This window comes from Saccopteryx leptura, chromosome 2, assembly GCF_036850995.1.
Source record: "Saccopteryx leptura isolate mSacLep1 chromosome 2, mSacLep1_pri_phased_curated, whole genome shotgun sequence".
Lineage (NCBI taxonomy): Eukaryota > Metazoa > Chordata > Mammalia > Chiroptera > Emballonuridae > Saccopteryx > Saccopteryx leptura.
This window is the reverse complement of record NC_089504.1, coordinates 69,584,756-69,609,679: the sequence shown is the minus strand read 5'-3', so window position 1 is coordinate 69,609,679 and position 24,924 is coordinate 69,584,756. Positions and strand designations below refer to the sequence as shown.

At 35.1% G+C, this 24,924-nt stretch overlaps 1 protein-coding gene across 20 annotated transcripts in view; it reads left to right on the top strand.

Annotated features, from left to right (window-relative positions):
* PTPRD (protein tyrosine phosphatase receptor type D) overlaps positions 1-24,924 on the top strand; it is a 2,469,774-nt gene that overhangs the window by 902,018 nt on the left and 1,542,832 nt on the right. For all 20 annotated transcript variants that reach the window (XM_066368144.1, XM_066368143.1, XM_066368139.1 and 17 more), the window contains one exon: positions 934-975. The gene's annotated coding sequence lies outside the window, so the exon portion shown is untranslated. The remainder of the gene's footprint in view (positions 1-933; positions 976-24,924) is intronic.

The window sequence follows — 24,924 nt, the reverse complement described above, 5'->3', positions numbered from 1 at the left end:
ATGCTAAAACAAAGAAATGATAGAAAGATTGGGCTCTAGTGCAGCAATATTTGATTCTTTATTCTCTTTTGATTTTTAAAATACTGAAGTCTACTTGAACATATTTAAATCTATTGCCCACACATACTTTCTAGTTTTCACTGCCTGAAAATTTGAAACATGATTACTGTGTTAATTGGTGCTCCACTGCCACTTTTTTTATTAACATAGAAGGCTTTTATCATCATAAAATCTATTTAATCAACTTCTTTATCATCCTGTTTGAGGCTAATAATTCATGTAGCATTTTTGAAAAATGGTATCTGAGTTGTTGCCTAAAACTGACCTTTGCGTATCATGAACTGAGTCTGTTTCCATATTTATTTCTGGAGAAAAAGTTTATATTAAGACATAAAGGAGTACAGCCCCTTTGCAGGTTCAGATTGAGAAGCATATTAAAATATTTTCTCCTGAAGTGAGAAAGAAAAGAAAAAAAAGTTCATGGATATGGACAGCAGTGTTGTAATTGCTGGAGGTTGGGGAGTAGGGGAGGGAGGTGGAGGAGGGTATCAGGGAATAAATGGTGATGGACGTAGACTTGACTTCGTGGAGTGAACTCACAATATGGTGTGCAGAGATGTGTTGTAGAATTGGGTACCTGAAATTTGTATAATTTTCTTAGCCAGTATCTCCCCACTAAATTCTTTTCTTCTTTAATCTAACTTTGGTTAAAGTTTTCCAGAAAAAAAATTTTCTTCTGTCATTTTTTCTTTAATACATTCTAGCCAATAGGACAAATGATGGAACATCCTTTTGAAGTTAATGAGCAGCTACACATGAGCAATGATGAGAGTTAAACCATACACTTTGTTTTAATTTTATGTTTTGGTATTTCTCAATATCTTTATTATACTAAGTGTATTAATAAGAAAATATATTTATTTCTTACCTTAGGTTCCTATCCTGAGACCACAGCAGAATGTGCCTTGGACAAAGGTATGCACATTTTAAATATATTTGAAATTTTCTCCATGAGTAAAGTGTAAAATGTTATAATAATTATATTACTGTCACATGCTTAGTTACATGTAATTATAGCACATATTTGTGTAAATTATATATTTATATATGCTCCCATCTGGAAAAAAATATGATACTAGTGAGAAAACATCAGAATCATAAATCTGACCATCAAATGCTTATCAGTGCCTGGGCACAGAAAGCCTTAATCTATACTGCTCCTATTCAGATAACTGTTACTACTAATGCCCTTGAAATTAAAATAATAGAACTACTGAGGGAAAGTGTTTGTCATAGTCTTTAATAACTGATGAATACATTATTGAAATAGGATATATATGAATTATGTTATCAGTCAAGAACTTCTTAGGAGTGTCTAGAATTTGGGTAACCAAACAGTGAAATTACATTAAAGTTCTAAATCATTTTGAGAAGAGGAAACAAAGAAGAAAATAAACATCCACAGCAGAGTAAGAAGTATATAAATGCACTACATGAAAGATAAGGAGGATGGCACTTGGCCAATACAAAGATGCCAGTGATTTAAAAATGGAATTCTGTTGTTTAAAAAAAAAAATAGAATGGCCAGTGGGTTGATCCTGGAGTCACCGACTGGATCCTGAGAGCACCAGCTGGACTCTGAGGTAACTATTTCAAGCCCCATCAGGGCTCTACCCGAGAGCACCTGTGTCCTGAGGGCCCAGCTCCACCAAAAGGCATTGGTTCCACCCCGAGTTTGCCCTTGTGGGTTCAAGCCTTCACCAGGGCACATATGAGAAGGAAACAATGGGTACTCAGTTAAGAGAAACAATGAGTTGATGCCTTTCTCTCTCACTCTCTCTCTCACTCAAAAAAAAAAAAGTGTCAGCAAAGATCATTGTGAAGATTGTGAATTGTAGTAACCTTGACTCCTAAGTGGGAGCTGAAAAGAAAATACATATGGTGAATACATAGTACATAATGGGATCTCTGTGTGAGGTCGAAAGGGACTAATATTCTTAGGGACCGTGGTGGAGAACAATAAAGACTGATGAAATGAATTTCACACGTTGGCAGAGGTGGATTAAGGTCAGTTCAGGCCCTGGGTGCAGAAGAAAATATTGGGTCTCTTACATTAGAAAAAAGTGTAAAGTTGGGGTTTTGTGGGGCTTTTCAGAAGTTGCGTGCCAGGGTACACACCCAGGCACACCCTGTTAAATCCACCTCTGCATAGGAACTATCAAAGCCAGTCCTCTTCTGCGGTTGAAGTAGCAAGAGAAAAAAAATTGCTTAAACTAGCAGATAAGAAAGTTAAGTGAGTTCTAGGATAAGAAGAGGTTCGATGTCATTTCTCTGGAGGTATTTAAACATCTCATATATTCATGAATGTCTGTATAGTTTCTCTAAAACTTCTGTCGATCATTTATCCTATTTGGAGTCATTCCAACCCAACACAGAAACTGGTGAGTCAGTACAGGGTGTCCTTGGGTTACAACACAGTTCCATTCCTATGACAGTGACGTAACCCGAATTTTGGTGTAAATCAAAACACAACCTAATGTAAATGGAGCACTTGCACTATTAACAGTCCAGAATGGCATAGGTAAGCCTACTGGAGGAGTCCAACTCCCTCGCTCTTATGCCACGTTATTGCATATTCTTCCTTGCATGCAGCCAAAACACTTCTCCCATGTAGTCTGTAAGTATAATGCTAATAGCATAAACTGAAACACTCAAATCTTAATTTTTTACAGTTTTTATGGGAGGGAGTGTTGTGAACTTGAAACATTGTACGTCAAGACTGTTGTAACCAGAGGATCCCCTGTATTCTATTTTTTTGTCATGACATGGTAATCATATATTGAAAGGAATGTTGAGAATTTGTCTATGATTACATTATTCTTATTCTACTTTATGCAAACATAATATATGGGGAAATATACTTACATGTACATATTTCTAATTTAAATTTGCCTCAAAACATACTGCGTGTGTCCTGACATCTTACTCTTATATGAAAAATAAGTATTCTGTAAGCATATCTTTATGGATACATGGATAATTTTCTGATATTTTAAAATTGAACCACACTCCCCAATTTTTTTTATCTTATTTTTCAATATAACTTTTCTTTTAGTCATTTTCAGCCCCTATTGTGAGACTGGCATGACTTAGTGTATCCAAAGGAAACATGCCAGCTGATGTGCACTGGCAGACAGGGAATGGATGGCTCCCGGCACAAATCTCTGTTGTGTCAAGGTTTTAGCATGGCATTTGGCAGGAAACTAAATCCAACATAGAACAATGCAAATAATCTTGGTTTCTCATAAATGTGTTGTCGCAACCTTAAGCCTGCTGTTCTCCCTGATAATCTGAGGAGACAACATTTCTGGCAATGAACTGAAAACTAGACCATTTCTTAGGTGTTCTCACAGTATAAAGGCAAAGGAGAATCATGGCTTTGAAATTGTACCTTCCTGGGGTTGAAGGGCAAATCTGTCATTAAGTAACTGTGGAATCCTAGGCAGGTTATCTCAAATACAAAATAAATTTACAAAAGTAATCACAGGGGTTGTATGGGTGTTAAAATTACATAATTATCATAAAGCATCTCATATCTGTTATATGATAGACACTGGAGTGTTATTATATGTAAAGGAATATTATATTACTCCATTTCTCCAATGAATTCGATTTTGTGTTAACAATAATCTCAATCATTCTTTGAACAGAAATGATGTAATACACATTTATAATATTTGATTATGTCAGCATGTACAATAACTGTTTTCTTACTTAGGGGCAGGCACTCCTTTTTGAGGAAAGAAGAGTTGTTCCAAACTTCTTGCTCATTTTTTTATATTTAGTTATTTTTTAAGAATTGCATAGGATATAAAGTTTTTTTTTTTTATGTAGTAAGACAGTGTTTGAATGTCTCTTATTGTAGGTTTTGTTAGTGTGCTCAAAGATGGAAAACTGCATTGTAAAATATACATGGCTTAGAAAAACTTCACTTCCATAGCATACCCAAAATATCTTTTTATTTTTTAAAGTTTTATTTAGAAAATTAAATGTAACAGAGTAACATTGACCAATAAGAGTACATAAGTTTCAGGTAAACATTTCTGTAGTATTTGAAATGTTGATTATACTGTGTAACCATCACCCAAAGTCAAATCATTTTCTGACAACTTATATTTGGCCCTCTTTACACCCTTCTCCCCTCCCCCTGTCCTCCTCCCCTACGTCTCCTTCCCCCTGGCAACCACTTTACCTTTATCTAGATCCATGAATCTCAGTTTAATATACTACCTATGTGTGAAATCATACAGTTCTTAGCATTTTCTGATCTATTTATTACACTCAGTATAATATTCTCAAAGTCCACTCATTTTGTTGTAAATGTCACCATCTCATCATTTCTTATGGCTGAGTAGTATTCCATTGTATATATGTACCATATCTTTTTTATCTAATCCTCTATCGAGGGACACTTTGGTTTAGTACCTATGTTTTCTTCTAAGTAACTTACAGTTTCATATCTTATATTTTGGTGTTTGACCCATTTTGAATTAATTTTTGTGCAGGGGACAAACTGTTGTCAAGTTTCATTCTTTTGCATGTGTCTTTCCAGTTATCCCAGCACCACTTATTGAAGAGGCTTTTTTTACTCCATTGTGTGTTTTTGGCTCCTTTGTCAAAGATGATTTACCCATATATATGTAATTTTATTTTTGTCTCTCGATTCAGACCCATTGATCTATATGTCTATTTTTCTACCAATACCATGTTGTTTTGATTATTGTGGCTCTATAGTATAATTTGAAGTCTGGTAGTATGATATCTCAGGCTTTATTCTTTTTATTCAAGATTGCTGTGGCTATTCAGGGCTTTTATGGTTCCATAAAAACCTGGTAATTTTTGCTCTGTTTTTTATTCTTAAATTGCAATGAGAATTTGATGGAGATTGATTAAATTTGTATATTGCTTTGGGTACTATGACCATTTTAACTGTTGATTATTTCAATTCATGAGCATGGAATATTTTTCATTTCATCATGTCTTTTTCAATTTCTTTCAATAATGTTTCGTAGTTTTCAGTATATAGGTCCTTCACATCCTTTGTTAAGTTTATAACTAGATATTTTATTTTTTTTGTTGTTGCAATAATAAAACATTTTTTTTAATTTATTTTTCAAAGTTTCATTGTTGGCATATAAAAAAGCAATAGACTTTTGTATATTGATTTTGTATCCTGTGCTTTTAATGTATTGGTTTATTGTTTCTAATAGTTTTTTGGTGGAGTCTTTGGGGTTTTCTATGTACAGAATCATGTCATCTGCAAAAAAACAAAACAAAACAAAAAAACACTTTACTTCTTCTTTCCTGTAATGGATTCCTTTTATTTCTTTCTCTTGCCTGATCCTTTTGTCTAAAACTTCCAGCATTATGTTGATTAAGAGTGGAGAGAGTAGACAACCTTGTCTTGTTCCTGGTATAAGAGGAAATGCCTTCATTTTTTACCATTCAGTATGATATCAGCTGATGGTTTGTCATATGTGGACTTTATTATGTTGAAGTACATTTCTTCTATCTGATTTTACTGAGGTTTTAAACATAAAGGATGTTGTATCTTATCAAATACTTTTCCTGAATCTATTGGTAGGATCCTATGATTTTTGTTCTTTGTTTTGTTGATGTAGTGTACTATGTTAATTGATTTCTATAATTGAACCATCCATGTACTCCTGGAATAAATCCCACTTGATTGTGATGAATTATTTTTTAAATGCGTTGTTGTATTTGACTTGCTAGTATTTTGTTTAGGATTTTTGCATCTATATTTATTAAAGATATTGGTCTGTAGGGGTTTTTTTGTGTGTTTTACTTGTCAGGTTTTGGTATGAGGGTTATATTGGCCTCATAAAATATGTTAGGGAGTGTTGCTTCTAATTTTTGGAAGACTTTAAAAAGGATAAATATCAAATCTTTGAATGTTTGGTACAATTCACAAATGTAACCATATGGTCCTGAACTTTTTATTTTTTCTGAGGTTTTAGATAGTTATCTCTGTTTTCTCCCTGCTTATAGGTCTATTTAGGTTTTCCACTTTTTTTGTGACTCAGTCTAGATCAATTTATAATTCTAGAAATTTATCCATTTCTTCTAGATTGTTGAATTTGGTGGCATATAATCTTTCATAATATTCTACTGTGATTCTTTGTATATCTATGATATCTGTGGTAATTTCTCCTCTTTCATTTGGATTTTGTTTATATGAGTCCTTCTTTTTTCCTTAGTTAGTCTAGCCAGTGGTTTATCAATTTTATTGATCTTTTCAAAGAAACAGCTCTTTGTTGTATTAATTTTTTCTACAGTTCTTTTGTTCTGTATTTCATTTACTTGTGCTCTAATTTTTACTATTTCCTTTCTCCTGCTGACTTTGCATTGCCTTTATTCTTCTTTTTCTAGTTCCCCAAAATTTGATGTTAGATTTTTTACCTGGGAACTCTCTTGTTTCTTGATATAAGCCCATAATGATATAAACTTCTCTCTTATTACTGCTTTCACTACATCCCAGAAATTTTGATATGTCGTGTTGTCATTTTCATTTGTCTGTATATATATATTTTGATTCCTGCTTTTATTTTTTCTTTGACACTGTCATTTTTTAGAAGTATATTGTTTAATTTCCACATTTTAGTGGGTTTCTTTACTTCCTTTTTACAGTTGAATTCTAATTTCAAAGCTTTATGGTCAGAAAATATGATTGGTATGATTTCAATCTTCTTGAGTTTGCTGATGTTAGTTTTGTGGCCCAACATATGGTCTATCCTTAAAAATGTTCCATACACACTGGAGAAGATTGTGTAATCTAACATTTTGGGATAAAATATCCTCTAAATGTCTATTATGTTTATTTGTCCTAGTGTGTCATTTAAGGCTGATATGTCTTTATTGATTTTCTGTTTGGATGATCTATCTAAATAAAGCCATAAATGGTGTGTTGACATTTTCTCAAATAATTGTGTTTTTGTTTGTTTCTATTTTTAGATCAGTTGGTAGATGTCTCATATACACATATTTTGGTGCTCTATTGTTCTCCCTGATTTGGTATATATATATTAAGAAGTGTTATGTCTTTTTGCTACAATGTCCCCTTTATCATTATGAAATGTCCATTTTTGTCTTTGGTTACATTTGTGGTCTTGACATCAGTGTTGTCAGATATGAGTATGGTTGTACCTGCTTTTCTTTGGATATTATTTTCTTGGGAATTGTTTTCCAACTTTTCACTTTGAGTCTTCTGTCCTTGCAGATTAGAGGTGTCTTTTGAGGACTGGGTTTTGCTTTTTCATCCAATCTGTTACTCTGTGTCTCTTTATTGGTGAGTGCTGTCCATTTATATTAGGGTAATTATTAACACTTGAGGATTTTCTATAGCCATTTTATGTTTTGTTTTCTGGTAACTCTGTATCTTGTTTGGTTCTTCTCTTTTTTGTTTCTGTCAATTATTTCTGTTTGGTGCTGTTCCATACTTCTTTATCCTGTTTCTTCTTTTTTAAGGTGTATATTTCAATAGTGGCTGTATTTTGTGTGTGGTTACCATTAGGTTATTAAGAAAAAAATGTTCATATGTACAACAGTCCTTTGCCTTACGAATGCTCTACACTTCATCCTCCTTTGCTACTGCAGATCATTATCCTCTCCCCTTTTATGTTATTGTTATCACAGATTATCCTTGTTTTTATTGTGACTTTGTTGGAGCTTTTACTTGTAGTTTTAACTTGTTTTGTTCTTTGTGTCTGGTTAAATAACAGCTTTGAGTATTTCCTGCAGTGAGAATTTTCTGGTGATAAATCCCCTCAGCTTCTCTATGTCAGCAAAAGTTTTTATTTCTCCTTCATATTTGAAGGAAAACTTTGATGGATATAGTATTCTTGGCTGGTAATTCCTCTCCTTCAGTACTTTAAATGTTAGCCTCTGCTCTCTTCTGGCTTGTACAGAGTTTCTGCTTAGAAGTCCAATGATAACCAAATGGGCCTTCCTTTATAATTTGTGTTCTTCTTTTCCCTAGTTGCCTTGAGGATTCTTTCTTTGTCACTGATTTTTGACAATTTTACTACAGTGTGCCTTGGAGTAGGTCTGTTTGGGTTAAGATAACTCAGTGTTCTCTTTGCTTCTGGGATTTGAGGCTCTAACTCTTTCCATAGTCTTGGGAGATTCTCATCAATTATTTGTTTGATTAGGCTCTCCATCCCATTCTCCCTCTCTTCTTCTTCTTTTTTTTTTTTTTTATATATATATATTTTTATTTTTTTTTATTTGTTCATTTTAGAGAGGATAGGGAGAGACAGAGAGAGAGAGAGAGAAGGGGGGAGGCGCTGGAAGCATCAACTCCCATATGTGCCTTGACCAGGCAAGCCCAGGGTTTTGAACCGGTGACCTCAGCATTTCCAAGTCGACGCTTTATCCACTGCGCCACCACAGGTCAGGCTCTTCTTCTTCTGATATACCCATAATATATTGCTGTTTCTGATGGATTCTGAGAATATAGAGCACTCTTTGTTTTTTAACTCATGAGTCTCTCTCCTCTTTTCTCTGTAGCATTTCTAGTTGCCTGTTTGCAATGTCACTGAGTCTTTCCTCTATCTGGATGTTCCATTAGCCAAACTTTATACCACAGTTTTTGATTCATGTATTGAGTTCTTCATATTTGTTTTTAAAAGTTTTAATATTCTTGGTGAGGTGTCCATTTTGTTTTCTGAGCTTATTAAATTGCTTATTGCTGTCTTCTCACATCTCATTGAGTATTTTCAGAACTTCCATTTTGAATTCTCTATTATTTAACTCCAAGGTTTTCATGTGATTGAGATTTTTTCTGGAGCTATTTCATTTTCTTTCTTAACTACAGCTCTGTCTTTTGTAACCATGATATTCAATTTCTTCTTCCTTGATGGCACTTGAGAGTGGTGTTGTTAAAAACCTTAACAAAAAAAACCCTAAAAATTAAAAATTAAAAAAATACAATAAAGAATATAAAATTTTAAAAATTATGCCAAGAAGAAAAACCACAGAAAAAAAGGATTGAAAAGCAAAAAAAGAAAAAAGCACCCAGAAAAAAATAAGAATAAAATATATAAAATGAGAAAGAGAAAAAGAATAATTAGAAAAAAAAGGAAAAAAAAAAGAAAAAATGAAGGAAAAAAAGGAAAAGTTAATTTTGAGAGGTATCTTCCAATAGGTGTAACTGTATTACAAATTTTAACTCTGTGAAGTTTCTGGGCTATTCTCTGCTGAGATATTGCTGTCACAATAATGTAGAAGGGGTCACAGTTGCATTGATGGGTGGGGCTTGTTATAAGGGCTTAACTGCTTTGGCTTTATGACTCTAGCAATGGCAATCTCAGGCTTCCAGGTGTTTCTCCCCATGTCTCAACAGACCTGGGGACTGGATGTGGAGCACCTCTGTTCTTCAGGGGAGAGAGCAGCTCTGGAGACCTAGCTGTGGCATTTGTCTACACCACTCTCCATACCACAATGTGAGGAAGGCAGGATCTAGGAGGCTGGGGGCCTTACTTTAGCTTTCTCCATCTCTTCCAAGTGTGGTCTGCAGGCAGATTGTGGAAACACTGGCTATGACTCATGCTCTGGCCACTTTGGTTTATCTTCCCTCTGACTCTCTATTTCACTGCTATTCCTGGCAGACAGAGACCCAGTCTCTCCAGGTTTTCTTCTCCATCCCACTCAGACAAAATACAAACAGCCTAAGCTTCCCTTCTCCCCATAGTCCATTAGAGAAAAAACAAACAAACAAACAAACAAAAAACCAGTCATTCTGGGTTTGTCTCCTCTCCATAGCCCACTGGGAATGCATTTTATCTTCTTCCCTCCTTTTCAACTCATCCCACCTTTAGTCCATCAGGTGCTTAGATTCTTCAGACATGCCTGCAAGCCCACTGGAGTTTCTTTGCTTCGTTATAGTTGTTCAGTTTGTTGAAATTTCAATGGGAGAGATAAAGAGTTTTTCTCATGCTGTCATCAAACAACTCCAAAATATCTTAGTTTAGTTTAATAGTTTGGTTTACCCTGGCCAGTTGACTCAGTCATAGAGCATCAGCAGGTGTGGATGTCCTGGGTTTAATTCTGAGTCAAGACACACAGGAGAAGCACCCATCAGCTTCTCCATACCTCCCCCTTCTTGCCTCTCTCTCTCCCCCCCTCTCTGCCCCTCCTGAAATCATAGCTCAATTGGAGCAAGTTGGCCCTGGTTGCTGAGGATAGCTTCATCACCTCTGCCTCAGGCATTAAGAATAGCTTGATTGCCTGACCTGTGGTGGCGCAGTGGATAAAGCGTCGACCTGGAAATGCTGAGGTCGCCAGTTCGAAACCCTGGGCTTGCCTGGTCAAGGCACATATGGGAGTTGATGCTTCCTGCTCCTCCCCCCTTCTCTCTCTCTCTCTTCTTTCTAAAATGAATAAAAAAAAACAAAAACAAAAACAAACAAACAAAGAATAGCTTGATTGCTGAGCAATGGAACAGTGCCCCATATGGACATAGCATCACCCCCTAGAGGGCTTGCTGGATGGATACTGGTTGGGGCACAGGTTGGAGTTTGTCTCTATCTCCCCCCATCTCATTGAATAAATAAAATAGTTTGGTTCAGTTTCCTTTTCAGAAATTACTATATGTAATATTCTGTATTAGGTCCTAAGGGTACAAAGAGAAAGATATGTTCTCTGCCTTCAAGGGCATTGTAATCTTAAAATAAAGGAGACATTTGGCAGGGAACTAAATATTTAAATTCATATTTTTAACACAATGTGGTAACATACTACATTGGAGAGGTACCAATTAAGGAGTCACATGGGAAAGTCATTTTAATTCATCTGGCTTCTTGAAGGAATTGACACTTCAGCCTTCTTGAAAGTTGATGAACTGGCCAGATATTAGTCAAATAAAGAGAATAAGGGTGGGAAGATCTTAAGAATAAAGACAGGGATATCAGTTCTATTGTTTGAACTAAAACAGAGATGGTTGTAATAAAAGTATATATTTGAATTTGGAGAGTGAAGTCCTCTGACACTGTTCTTCAAAGGTATGGATTTAAGGTGTATTTAGGTTATTTTCACAGGATTAAGACTGGTTGATGTGTAATGGTGTTTAAGTTAATATTTTTTATAACATGATAATGAGAAACAAATTAAATAATAAGGAAGCTATTAAATAAAGTAATATTTAAAGGTATTTTAATAAAAAACTAATGAGTTTGGAGATTATTTAAAGGAATTGTAGTTCTTTAAAAAGATCAAAATGTGAAATAGTGTTATAGTACTATAACTCTTTTATACATATGCTTTTAAACATGTATTTATTAAAACACAGAAACACGGGTACTCATATATGCTTGTTAGGAGATATGGTTCAAGGAGAACACAAAGAAAAAATAGAAACACATCTAGGATAATTAAAAGTGATTATCTCTATGTAGTAGGTATATGTGTGATTTTTATTTTTTCTTGAAACTTCAGTATGTGGTTTACATTACATATGGTGTTTATAGTGAATATACTCTAATTTGGCTCCCATGTATCCTGCCTCCTGATCTTCATACCTTTGTTTCCCTTCCCTCGAGTGTGGATAGGACCTCTGACTTGCTTCTAACCAATAGAATATGGAGAAAGTGACAGGCTTTCTAACTTCTGTGAATATGTTGTTTCCTGGCAAATGTGATGAAATGGCATTCCCATGAGAGTATTATATTAGGCTACATCCTGTTAGAAGACTAGTTCTTGGCTCTGGTCAGTTGGTGCAGTGGATAGAGCATTGGCCCAGCATATGGAAGTCCCAGGTTCAATCTGTGGTCAGGGTATACATGAGAAGAGACTATCTACTTCTCTTCCCATCCCATTCCCCCTTCTCTCTGTCTGCGTCAATCATAGCCAGTCGCTCAGTTGGTTCAAGCATCGTCTGGGCACTGAGGATAGCTTGGTTGATTTGAGCATCGGTACCAGATGGGGATTGTTGAGTGGTTCATGGTCAGGGCACATGGTCTGTCTCTTTATCTCCCCTCCTCTCACTTAAAAAACAAACAAACAATAACAACAACAACAACAAAAAACTAGTCTTTGCTCTCCTGCAGGCCTTGAAGAAGCAAGCTGCCCACTGTCCAAGAGTGTCTATGGAAAGAGCTATATGGCAAAAAAGTGTGGCAGCCATATGAGCTCAGGGTTGTCACTAGGAGATGAGAATGGCCTCTGCTGGTAGTTATTAAGGAGTCAGGTACTTCTGTCCTTCAGTCATAAGAAAATTAATTTTTCTAACCATTTGAATATACTTGTGTAAATTAAATATATATGCAGGCATGCATATATGTCTCAGGCCCCAGTTCCTGGTACAAGCTCCTAAATTCCTGGGATATTTGGGGTGATGGCTTTCATTCTAGTGAAGTGAGTCTTGGTGGACTTTTAGATAACTGCAGGATGGGGACTGGTCACTAAAAGGACCAAGCCATGGTTAGAAGCTTGGAACTTCCTGTCACTTCTCTCATCTTTTAGGAAGTGGAGATTGGTTGGAGATTGAGTTAATGATTAATTATGGCTACATGATGAAGTTTCCATAAACTCTCAAAATTATAGGGCTTTGATACTTATGGTCTGGTGAATACATCCACATGCTGAGAGGGTGGCCCATCTCAGCTCCTTGGGAATAGAAACTCCTTTCAGGACCCTTTTGGACCCCGTTCTGTATATTTCTTCATCTTGTTTTTTATTCATATCCTTTGTAATAAGGCAGTAACCCAGTAAGTAAACAGTTTTTCTGGATTCTATGAACCACTCTAATAGAACCTGAGGAGAGAAACATGGGAACCTATGACTGGTGGCCGGCTGCTTAGAAGCTCAGGTAACAACAACCTGTAACAACTTGGACTTGGGATTGGCATTTGAAGTGTGTTTGTGTACGTGTGGGGGGGGTATTCTTATGGGACTGAGTCTTTTACCTGTAGGATTTGTGCTATCTTTGGTTAGTGTCAGAATTAAATTGTAGCACACCAAGTTGGTAAATCAGAAATGCTAAGTGTGACAAAAACCACATAATTGTTGTCAGAAGTATTATGAGTTTGACAATAAAATAAAATGCAGCAGTGTTTTTCTCATACAGGTTGGAAGTGGATGTAGTGACCATGAAGTTTCCAGATAAGAACTGCGTGTCATCTTATATTTTGATTGCAACTTTGCAAAGAACCAAGCCAATCATTCTTGGACCTACCTATGAGAACTGTGATATAACAAAGGTGCTTTGTTTTAGGCTGCTAAATTGCTGGTAATTTGTTATGGAGCAGAGGAACCTATTGCCACAGACTGGATAGTGTCCTCCCAAATGTATATGTTGAAGCTTTATAAATAGTTACCTAATGTGACTATTTATAGCTTGGACTTTTAGGAGGTAATTAAGGTTAAATGAGGACATAAAGGTAGGATTCTGATCTGACAGAATTGGTCGTCTTAGATGGTCTTATAAGAAGAATACCCAATCTCTCTCTTCTTCTTCCTCTACCTATTTTTCTCTCTTTCTTGCTCTCTCTCCATACACACAGGAAGTCACATGAGCATGCAAGATGATGGCTGCCTACAGAATAATATGTCTCAAAGTGACACCTCCCTTCTATCTCTGCATCCCTGACAATATTTAGTAGTGTCATTTTTTTTTATTTTAGCCATTTTCATAGATGTGTATTGATATTTTATTATAGTTTTAAATTTAATTTTCTAGTGGCTAATAATTTTGAACATTTTTTTGTGCTCATATATCACCTATGTATCCTCATCAGGGAAATGTCTGTTCACATAGTTTGCATATTTTATAATTGGGTTATTTGTTGAGTTTGTTAGCTTTTATGTATAGTATTTTGAATATACAGTGTGTCCGTAAAACCATGGTGCACTTTTGACCGGTCACAGGAAAGCAACAAAAGATGATAGAAATGTGAAATCTGCACCAAATAAAAGGAAAAACCTCCCAGTTTCTGTAGGATGATGTGGCAGCATGTGCGCATGTGCAGATGATGATGTAACACCATGTATACAGCAGAGCAGCCCACGGTCATGCCAGTTGAGATGTGGACAGTACAGAGGAAGTTCAGTGTGTTCTGTGGCTCGCTAAATTTGAATCCATGACCAAAGTGCAACATGAATATCAGCACATTTAAACGAAGCACCACCACATAGGAATAACATTACTTGGTGGGATAAGCAGTTGAAGGAAACCGGCAGTTTGTTGGAGAAACCCCATTCTGGTAGGCCATCAGTCAGTGATGAGTCTGTAGAGGCTATACGAGATAGCTACCTAAGGAGCCCTAAAAAAATCTGTGCATGAGCCCACATCGAACTGTACTGAATAGGTATGAAACTGGGAGAGTTTTACTTTTATTTGGTACAGATTTCACATTTCTATCATCTTTTGTTGCTTTCCTGTGACCGGTCAAAAGTGCACCATGACTTTACAGACAGACTGTATATTTGAATATGTTCACATATATTTATATGTATATATATCAACATATATCTACTATGTATGATGGCTGAGTAAAGATAGTGGAAAAGATGAAGAGATTTACTTAGAAGTCTAGACAGGTAAACAGTTGGAAACCAGATGCACATATAAGTCTGAAGCCCTGGAGAAAAATCAAGGATAGAAGTAAATATTATAAGAATTTGATAGTCAAAAAGATATTGGAGCAGATCATGAAGAATAACTTCAATTCCTTGAAATAGAAAATGGTCCCTGACCCTCAAAAACATTACTTTATATTAATAAATAAATTCTATTTCATTCCCTGGACTGAAGTTTTATATCAAACACTAACATCTTCTCATTCATTATAAACTTTCAGTATTACCTATATTTGAGTAGTTTCAATAAGGTATATTAATTTTTCCAGTGGAAAAACTAAAGTTATGTTTTGGTGTATGACAGACATAAGGAACAAAGAAAAGCTTGGTTAGACTATGACTTGGGACTCAGATTACCCAAAGAGAGTGGGTAGATATATTATAAAGAGTTGTTTTTTTTTCCTGGAGACACTGTATGGATGTATAGTTAAGAAGGCAATCTGTTACCTGTGAACTCTGGTAAACTAGTACTTGGTAGTCCAGCAAATCAGGCAATATTGGGAGGTTAACAGCACATGGAAAGGAAGGGAAAGAAAAAAGTATCTGAAAGTCTAGAGAGACTAGAGAATGCTTGCCAGTAGAGGGCATTTAGTGGTAAAGGAGCAATTGGTCATTAGGAGAGGCATTGACTAGAACTATCTCTAATTTTCTGATCCTTTTACTATAGATTGGGTTTATAGTCAAAATTTAAAGTTAATATACTATTTCAAACCAAACCAAAGTCCACTCAATGTAACAGAGACCAAGAGGCTTCCCTGCTGTACTAGCAGTGACCCTGTAGTTGCTGGCTGTGGGTGCACCTGGAGGAGATGCCAAGACTGCACAAGCAGTGAGGGAGGGAGGCTTTGTCCAGTGCTTATTTACCAAATGCCTATAAGTACTTGATTATTTTAATAACCAATACAGCCAATAACAGTGCAGATTAACTGAATACCAGCCTAGACTATATGTTTACTGCTAGAGAACCTCAGCGGGGCTGGCTAGGAATAGAATAATTAAGCAGAAAAAAGCAAGAAACATGTTTGTTCAAAAAATAAATTAAAAGATTATTTTTGAATTTTTTTTTATTGTGGAGATAATCAAAACTGGTTTAAACAGAAGAATCTGAAATACTAAATGTATAAAATGATGTAATTTTTTTCTCATTAAACACTACCTGTCAAAACCACTTCCCTGTTGGGTGGTATGCTTGCTCCCTTTATCACATTTGGGGATCCTTTTGATTTTCAATCACTTTTTATTATTAAAATGTTTATTTTTATTGTTAATAATATGTTAACATTATTTTAAAAGTTGAAAGCTTATTTATTCCAGAGATCTTCCCTTTACCTGGGCACAGGCTAGCCTTGATCCTCTAGTTGTTCTAAATATATTGAGGATGTAGGCAAAAGGCTAAGTGATAATGACGGAACAGGTAGAGGGGACAATAGTGTTCTGCCTTTTTGCGTCTCTTCTTTTTTTTTTTATTTTTGAGAGTTGGAGCAAAAGAGGGAGGAGAAACACAATATTACCATAAATAACTCATCTTGGCAAATGGCTATCCATCTCATTTGGTTGTAACTGCTGTTCTATCTTTAGTCTTCAGTTGTTTCTATGAACCTGAAGCCCACATTCTCCAAAGTCATGTTTTTGGTGGTTCTTCAAATCACTTCTTAAGGGCTACTCCTATATAGTTCTCTGATGTGCATGATCTGGCTGAGGTTTGACCTCTTTCTCTCTCTCTTTACTCTTCGTCAACCTCTGTCACAGATCACCACACTGCTGCCTTCACATATGAGAAGATACACAGTTACTGTAGTTCTCAATAAACTGAGAATTTCCTTAAAGTAAAATTAAACAGTAATAAAAATACACAGAAGTTAATCAAATGGTAAAAAAAAAACCTACACTGAATGGTGTCAATTTTCTTTTAAAGAAACAAGTGATTATTTTTTATCAATGTAGAAACATTGTCTAATGTGAGAGTGTGTCAGTATATATAGACATGCAAATATAAACATTTTGCCCCCCTTTCCCCTGGAGATGATAGTTGAGTAATTAAAATATAAACTAAGTATATTGGGTTGTGTTTGCAGTGAACTCAATTAGGATGATTTGAGGACTTTGCTCCAACAATGCTAGAGATACATCAAAGGAAATCGCAATAGAAACCATCCAAATGTAAATATTACCAAGTTGGTAATAATTATAACTTAAAGAGAACAGTGATTGTAGGGTACTGTTAAAAGAATTCAAAAAATGGCTTCATGTGGGCTTCAGACTGTGTAAAAAGGGAAGTGAAGTCAAATAATGATGACAGGCTTGCAAAAAGAACAGGGGAGTAAGAATTCTTAGTTATGATGGGTAAGATGATTAAGAGAGTTTACATATCTTTGGAAGGATAGGTCAACATGTCTATCTATGTACTTCTTATAAATATTTTACAAAATAAGACATCCCATGTTTAGATGGGAATTGGAGTCACAAATCACATAAATAAATATGAGACAGACCAACTCAGTTTTGACTGATTCCAAATCCTGTATTCTTTCTATGAAATTATAATGGCTAATACAGAAAAAGGGAATAAGAGGGTTGGCTTATAAGCTGGTTTTGATTTAAGAGGAAATAAATATTTCATAATAAATCATTGCTCTGAATTTCCAATTGCTTTAAGTTTTGCTGAAATTGTTTGTCTTTCCTATAAAGAAAAACAACTGAACAAAAAAAAACAACAGAATTTATATAAAACATCTGTTTTCTCCAGGTTCAGAAAGTCAGTGTTACAGTTGCTTAAAAAAGAGTTTCTTAAACCCAGGAGCTTTGGTGCTAAAAATTGCAGCATGCCGAATCTACACAAACCTATGTGTTTTAGTTTTTTTTTTCTTTTTTACATATTTTGTTTTGACAACAAAATTCAAACAGACTTATGCACACATAGAAAAGCCACCTTTGCATAAAGCTTAACTAAAAAGTAAATATTAAATGTTTTCAAGTGGAATATAAAAGAGGTAATTGCTAGTTTCCTTTTCATTTCTTTCTGTTATGAACAAATGCTAAGGAAAGGATCATAAAGGGATTTTCAGCAGGCTGCCCTGCCTTTGTTATACTGCCTGAATGCCTGGGAAGTTTTGCTGATGTACTAAATACACCAACCACGTAAGAAAAATTCCGAAATAAACATTCTTTTTAGAGATTTGAAGAAAACAGTGATTTTATAAAGATGTTTTATGAAACAAATTTTTGTAGAAACAGTCAAGTAAAATGGGTTCCATGGAAAAGGTAATTTGAAAAAAGCTACTTACTACGCCCCTATATACCATATTACCCTATGGGAGATGTAGCTTGTTTATCAGCATGATAGAGACATTGAAGATGTTTGCATTAAAAAGTTACTTTGTTTGATTAATGAAAAGTTTGGAGTCAATATAACTACGTGGGTAGCAATGTTTTATAATGGTTAAGAATGTATTTTCTGGAATCAGACTGGGGTTTGATTCCATGTGCCACTATTTTTCTTAACATTGGGGTAAAAATCACATAATAAAAAATTAGCCATTTAAAGTGAATATTTTAGTGGGATTTAGCACAATAGCAATATATTCACAAGCTCTATCAAGTTTCAAAACACTTCAGCAACCCAGACAGAGAAGGCTGTACCCACTGGGAAGGTGCTCCCCATTCCTCTGTCCCCCACCTTCTCCACTGTGGTGAATTGTGTGGGCATTCTACCTGCCCTGTCTGAGACTCAGTCCCCTCAACACTACTATGGAAACACAGGAATTCTCTTATATGATGGTTGTAAGATTTCAGTAAAATCATCTAGAAAGTGTACTTCAAACATTGTAAGTATTAAAATACATGTTAAATAAAAAGTTAAACCTATTTAATTCTTTTGTATTCAAGGGGAAAATTGTTCAAGATAGCCCTAAGAAATATAGATAGAAGTCAACAGAACAGGAAAAGAAAGAGAGAAGCCACAGATCTTGGGTTAGTTAGATATTAATGAATATCACATCATGCTGGTGCTCCCTAAGACTCATAATTAGAACCCATGTTTATTCTCTGTCTTTCCACCTAAGGTTTGTAATGAAAGTGTTTTTACAGTAGAAGTTAGAGCAGAAAGGTTTTCAGAGAAGGAAAGAAGTTTCCAGGAATCCCTGATCTGAAAATAAGAGGAATATAGTGATCTTATGAGGAGGATGCTTTTCTTTAAGACATCATCAAGGGCGATAAAATAGCTGACAGGAGCTCTGACTTAGGTCTAATTATTTTCCATTTGATACCATAGGTGTTCATGATTATGAGATTTTTACAAATGTCACTGGTATTGAAAAGAAAATTACAATACAACATAAAAATATAACAAAATTATATACAAGCATACATTTATATTTACCCATATAAATTATGTAAATTTAATTATAGGTGTAATGTTTATAAATACATTTCTATTCTACAGTGAGAGTATCTCTCTAGAAGAATTTTCACTAGAATGAGAGAATTAATTGCCACTGTGTATCAGAACTTCAAGGGTTTTTCATTGACCTCTGTGTTTCTGTCTTCTTTCCTACAATTTGTTGAAATTCTCATATAACTATGTGCTGTCTTACTAACAGAAACAAAGCAATAAAGCTGCATCTATTTAGTAATAGAGATACATTGCAACCAGAACTTGTGGGATGTTTTTACCCAATTTGTCTTGATAACTGCTGGGAAAACAAACACTTAAAAACATATCAAAGTGATCATGAATGTGAAGCAGGTTATCTTGTCTTCAGGAGCCCACAGAAGAAAAAATAAAAGAGTTTGTGGAGTCCACTTTTTGTCTATAAATACAAATTATTTTTTAATCTGAGTAACACATAGCAAATTAGAGCTATCAACTCCTCCCTCTCTTTTTGGGTCAATCTAACCAAAATATTCCCAAATTTCTTTTTTTTCCCACCTAAACAGGAGTGAAGTATTAATTTCTAATTCTTTTGCAAATTTTACAAAAGATAACATACTTTGTAAATTTAAAGGGAAAGGAGAGTTTATCACCCCTTACTACACAGGGAAGTTCAATATTCTGCTTCTGATTTTCTGCAATGTGTACTCTTTTTCATTTGCTTCTGATGCAAAGGATGTACAATTTTTCAGTGGTATTAAATCCTGGATATCTTCATAAGAATAATCTGGATATTTTAACAGGCAGATTTTAGATCCCACCCCAGAGCGTCTTACTGTTTCAGTTTAGGCTGAAATCTGGGAATGTATAGTTTTCCCATTCCAGATTACACTGACACATTTGATTCCCAGATTCTACCTTGAGAAACACTGAAAAATTTATAACCATCAATGTTTAACCTGTTTGCAAACTCATGGTTTTTTTTAAAAAATTATTTTTTCTAATTGTTTTCTTCTAAAAGCATCTATAATTCTTTTAAGCTCCTCTCCTTAAACATGTGTTTTATGAGAGGTTATCCATCATAATAATCACATGGACCACCCTCAAATGCAGAAATAATAGTACAATCTACTTCTTATTAAATTTCTTTATAGAATGTATATAGTCCAACTGCTCATGATAAGTAGAAGAATCAAATATTTCAATTATATTTTTAATTGGGCTAATGTGATTTTATCATTGCTTACAATGACTTATTACTTAGTACATGTTATACAATAACAATATAACAATATGTAATTTGTATAATATATTTTATTTAGCTTTTTTAAAAACTATTTCTGATGTGCTAACACATTTTCCTACAAACATTCCTGAGAAGCAGACAAGAACTGCCTTATTTATCATCATTTGCAGTGAGATTGAATCACTGAGCTATTAAGTGACTTGAAGAGGGTCACACAGTGACTGAGTGAGAACCAACACTTCATCTTCTAGCCCCTCGATCAGTAATTTTCTCAACAAATCCTGTTGCATATATCACTTCCTCTAAGAGTTTACCAGTCACTCAGTTTTCTGGGAGATTATTCATTATAGGGCATATAAGAATTTATACCTTCTGGAAGACTGAAAATTGGAAATAAGAAATCATGTTAAAGACAGTTCTTTTCAAAAATAATATTTTCATCCCTTGACTGTTCTTGTCTCTATTCCTACCATTCATCCATTCATTCAACCAATATTAATCATCATTTTAAATATTTCTGGCACTCTACTAATAAATTGGATATAATCTTTGTCCTCAGTTTATGCAGTCTGATAAGTGGGTACACAGACAAATGATATCATATAGCTCTGGCCAGTTTGCTCAGTCGTACATCAGCCCCGCATGTGGAAGTCTTGGGTTTGATTTCCAGTAAAGACACACAGAAAAAGTGACCATCTGCTTCTCCCCCTCCCTCAGCTCTCTCTGCTCCTCCCACAGCCATGGCTTGAATAATTCGAGCAAAGTTGGCCCTGGGTACTGAGGATGATTCCATGGCCTCGCCTCAGGCACTAATATAACTTGGTTGCCCAGCAGTGAAGCAGTGGCCCAGATGGGCAGAGCATCATCTAATAGGGGGCTTGCTGGGTAGATCCTGGTCAGGTTACCTATGGGAGTCTGTCTTTGCCTTTCTCTCCGTCTCTCGAAAGAAAGAAAGAAAGAAAGAAAGAAAGTAAGAAAGAAAGAAAGAAAGAAAGAAAGAAAGAAAGAAAGAAAGAAAGAAAGAAAGAAAAGAAAGAAAGAAAGAAAGAAAGAAAGAAAGAAAGAAAGAAAGAAAGAAAGAAAGAAAGAAAGAAAGATATAGCTCTGTATTCTATAGTATTGCAGATAGGTGTTTGGTGCAGAGTGACTAGAGTTGGGGAAGTCTCCTCAGAAATTAGAAAATTTGTGCTAGGTTTGGGAGGAAGGGCAAGATTTTCAGGGATTCATGGTACAGATAGGGGCTTGGAATGAGAAGAACAGAGGAAAACCCTAAATGTGATGTAGTCCTAATAAATACATTTGTAATTTTTGGAGGGCAGTTGTGCCACATGGAAGCTTGCATTATTCGAGCCTTGGCGTCCTCCATGGAGAATAATGCAGAGCATACCCAAATATCAGATCTTTAATATCAGGAGCTCACCACATTAGAACTATCATTGTTCTGGCAGCCATGTTCATTGAGAGAAGAAGGCTTGTCTTCATTATAAAGTGTTTACTGGCCGTCCTAAATGGTAAGATTTTGTTATTTTTATAGCCAAGTAATATTCTATTGTATATATATACCACAGCTTTTATATCCACCAATCTGTTGATGGGTATGTGGATTCCTTCTATATCTTAGCCATTATAAATAATGCTGCAGTAAATATAAGGATGCATATATTTTTTTGAATTGGTGTTTTGCAGTTTTTAGGATATATACTCAAAAATGAAATCGCTGAATCATAAAGCAAATCCACTTTCAACTTTTTAAGAAAAATTTATACTGTTTTTCATAGTGGCTGTACCAATCAGCTCAGTGAAATAAGTCAGACAGAGAAAGACAAATACTATCAGATTTCATATACATGTGGAAGCTAAAGAACAAAATAAATGAATGAACATAATTTAAATAGGATAATAGATACAGAAAAAAGACTAATGGTTGAGAGGAGTGAGGGTTGGGAGACTGGGTGAAAAAGCTGAAGTGATTAAGAAGTACAGATTGGCAGTTACAAAATAGTCAATGGGGTTTAAAGTACAGCATAGAGAAAATAGTCAAAATATTGTAATAATTGTGTATGGTGCCAGGTGGGTACTGGAAATATCAGAGGAACACTTTGTAAAGTACGTGACTGTCTAACTAATATACTGTACACCTGAACCTAATACAAAATTATATTGATTGTAAACTATGATTAAAAAATAAAATTCAAATTAAAAAATATGTCCAGGCAAACATAATAGACCTAGAGTTTTTAAATAGTAAAACTAAACAAAAGGAACCCTCACTTCCTAGGCTGGCCTTGTATGATTCAGCCTGAAGGGCATTTTCGCAACCAAGTTAGAAGCCCTCAAAATGTAATAGAAACACTGACAGACACTTAACTATACGAGCTCTGGTGAATACAGCCATAATTCACTTCATAATACAAATTGATATGTTGTCCAGAGGGATCTCTGTGTTGAGGGTTATTGAGTGTCTTTTGAAAAGTTCTGGTTCTGGGCTATGAAGCCACAATATGAAATTGAATGATGCTTTTGGACTAGATTCTCAACTGGGCCCCTCAATTACAGTACTGCTTCCCTTAAGGCAGACAACATGGAGATGTCTTATAAAGATGGGAAATACAAAATAATAAGCCAAAGTGATAAAAAGCATACAATAAAGTAAAGTTTGTTGTATGAAAGTCTAAAATTTCTTCCCACAACATCTACTTAAAATAGCACAGCAGAGGTGAAAGAGGACAGCCTACTTTAACTTAAGTGGGGTTAGTTGTTAAGCAGCTTATGAGTACACTCTGTATTTGCAAAATCATGTGGCGGGCCGAAGTTCAGCCATCTCAGCGATTGTGATGGTCAAAATGTGCTGTGTGTTTTATAACATAATGCAAATGACTTCAGTCTAAAGTAACCACATTTCCAAATACCATTTAGGGCTGTAATGACTTGTCCTGGAAAAGTCATGCCAGGCCACTTCTAATGGATCTTCCAAACAATGTAAACGATTTCTCTAAATGTGTTATAGAGCTTACAATTTTAGTGTGAAAATAATTGCCCTCTGTTCCCACCACTGTTCTCTTCCTCCAATGAAATTTTGGAGGCTTTTTTTATTGAAAATGTTATAAAGTTACTGTCTTCTTTCTGTATCTAAATTCTCATAGCCTTAGTTTTAAGATTTCATGTGCAGTGTTGGGGTTCTGACAATTACAAAAGCTCGGAAGGATTCTTAATGACATGCACAGAATCCTGAAAGGCACATTCAATTTTCAACTGAAATTTAGGAGAAGAGGATTCTAGTGTCAACTTTTCCAATGTAAACTGTATAACCTTCAGTTCATTATAAACTCAATGGGCCTTAGTTTGTTCATCTCTAAAATGAAGGTCACAGATTACCTCTTATGTCCTTTACTGTTGGTCCATGACACCATTTCAATCTGCTAATGAATTACTTAAATATCTAACTCCACATTAACCCTTATGGAAAAACATAACTGGTAAGATTTTCCTCTCAATTACTTGTGCTAATAGGAGCCGAAATGGCATGGATACTTTAAATTCACAGATAATTCCCAAACTTCTATTTAGCTAAGTGTTCAAACCTCCTTTCCTGCCACCATTTACAGGAGATTCAACAATTATCAAACACTGGCATGAGATTTATCTCCTTTGTAACTTCATCTTTACTGCTGTACCACCAGGATATTTTGAGTTCTAAATTTCCCAAAATTGAAATGAAAAGTGAATCAAGTATAGTTATTGCATAAAGTACCCACCAGTTTTAAAACATCCCAACACTGTTATGATTATTAATAATACTTTACTAAGGGCTTATCTTACGTCAGATGGTTATAAATCATTTTCTTTTCAACCTCATAATCACCTTGTTGGCTAGTATATTAGTTTCTTAGAGCTGCTCTAACCCAGTACCACAAACTAAATGTCTTAAACCGTGTAATTTTTTTGGCTCAGTTTCGGGGGCTAAACATTTGAAATCAAGGTGTCAGCAGTACTAGTTTCCCCTGAGGGCTGTGACCCAGAATCACTTTCATGACTCTTTCCTAGTTTCTTGTATTTTGGGGGACAGTTTTGGCACATTTTGAATTGGATATGTATCATTCTAATCTCTCTTTCAGCCGCACATGGTGTTCTTTCTGCACCTCCCTCTTTTTATATGGTGTTCTTTCCGCAAGGACACAAGTCATACCAGATTAAGGACCCATTCTACTTCTATAAGACCTCAGTTTACCTTGATTACCTCTGGAAAATACCTTATTTTCAAGTACTTAGGTACTAGGATTTAAGACTTCAAATATGTTCATGTTTGGTGAGATAATTCAATCCATAACAAGTATGTATTCTTATTTTATATATGAGTTAGCTAAGGTGATGCTGAGTTTGTTTTTCTAAGATTATGAAAGCAGTCAGTTGTGGAGCAGGGGTTCACATCCAATTTGATGACTTTATTTATTAATCAGAAAATACTGTTGGTACTCAGAATGAAAAGATATATAGATATATTTTTCTCCTACAGCTAAGAATTTTAAACATAGACTTTTTGGTAACTTTGGTGGTATAGACCAACACTGACCAGGATCTAAGTTTTATTGGTGAAACCAGGGTTAAATCTGCACTTGTCAGAAATGATATTTAAGGAAGGTCTCCAGACCTGGGCAGG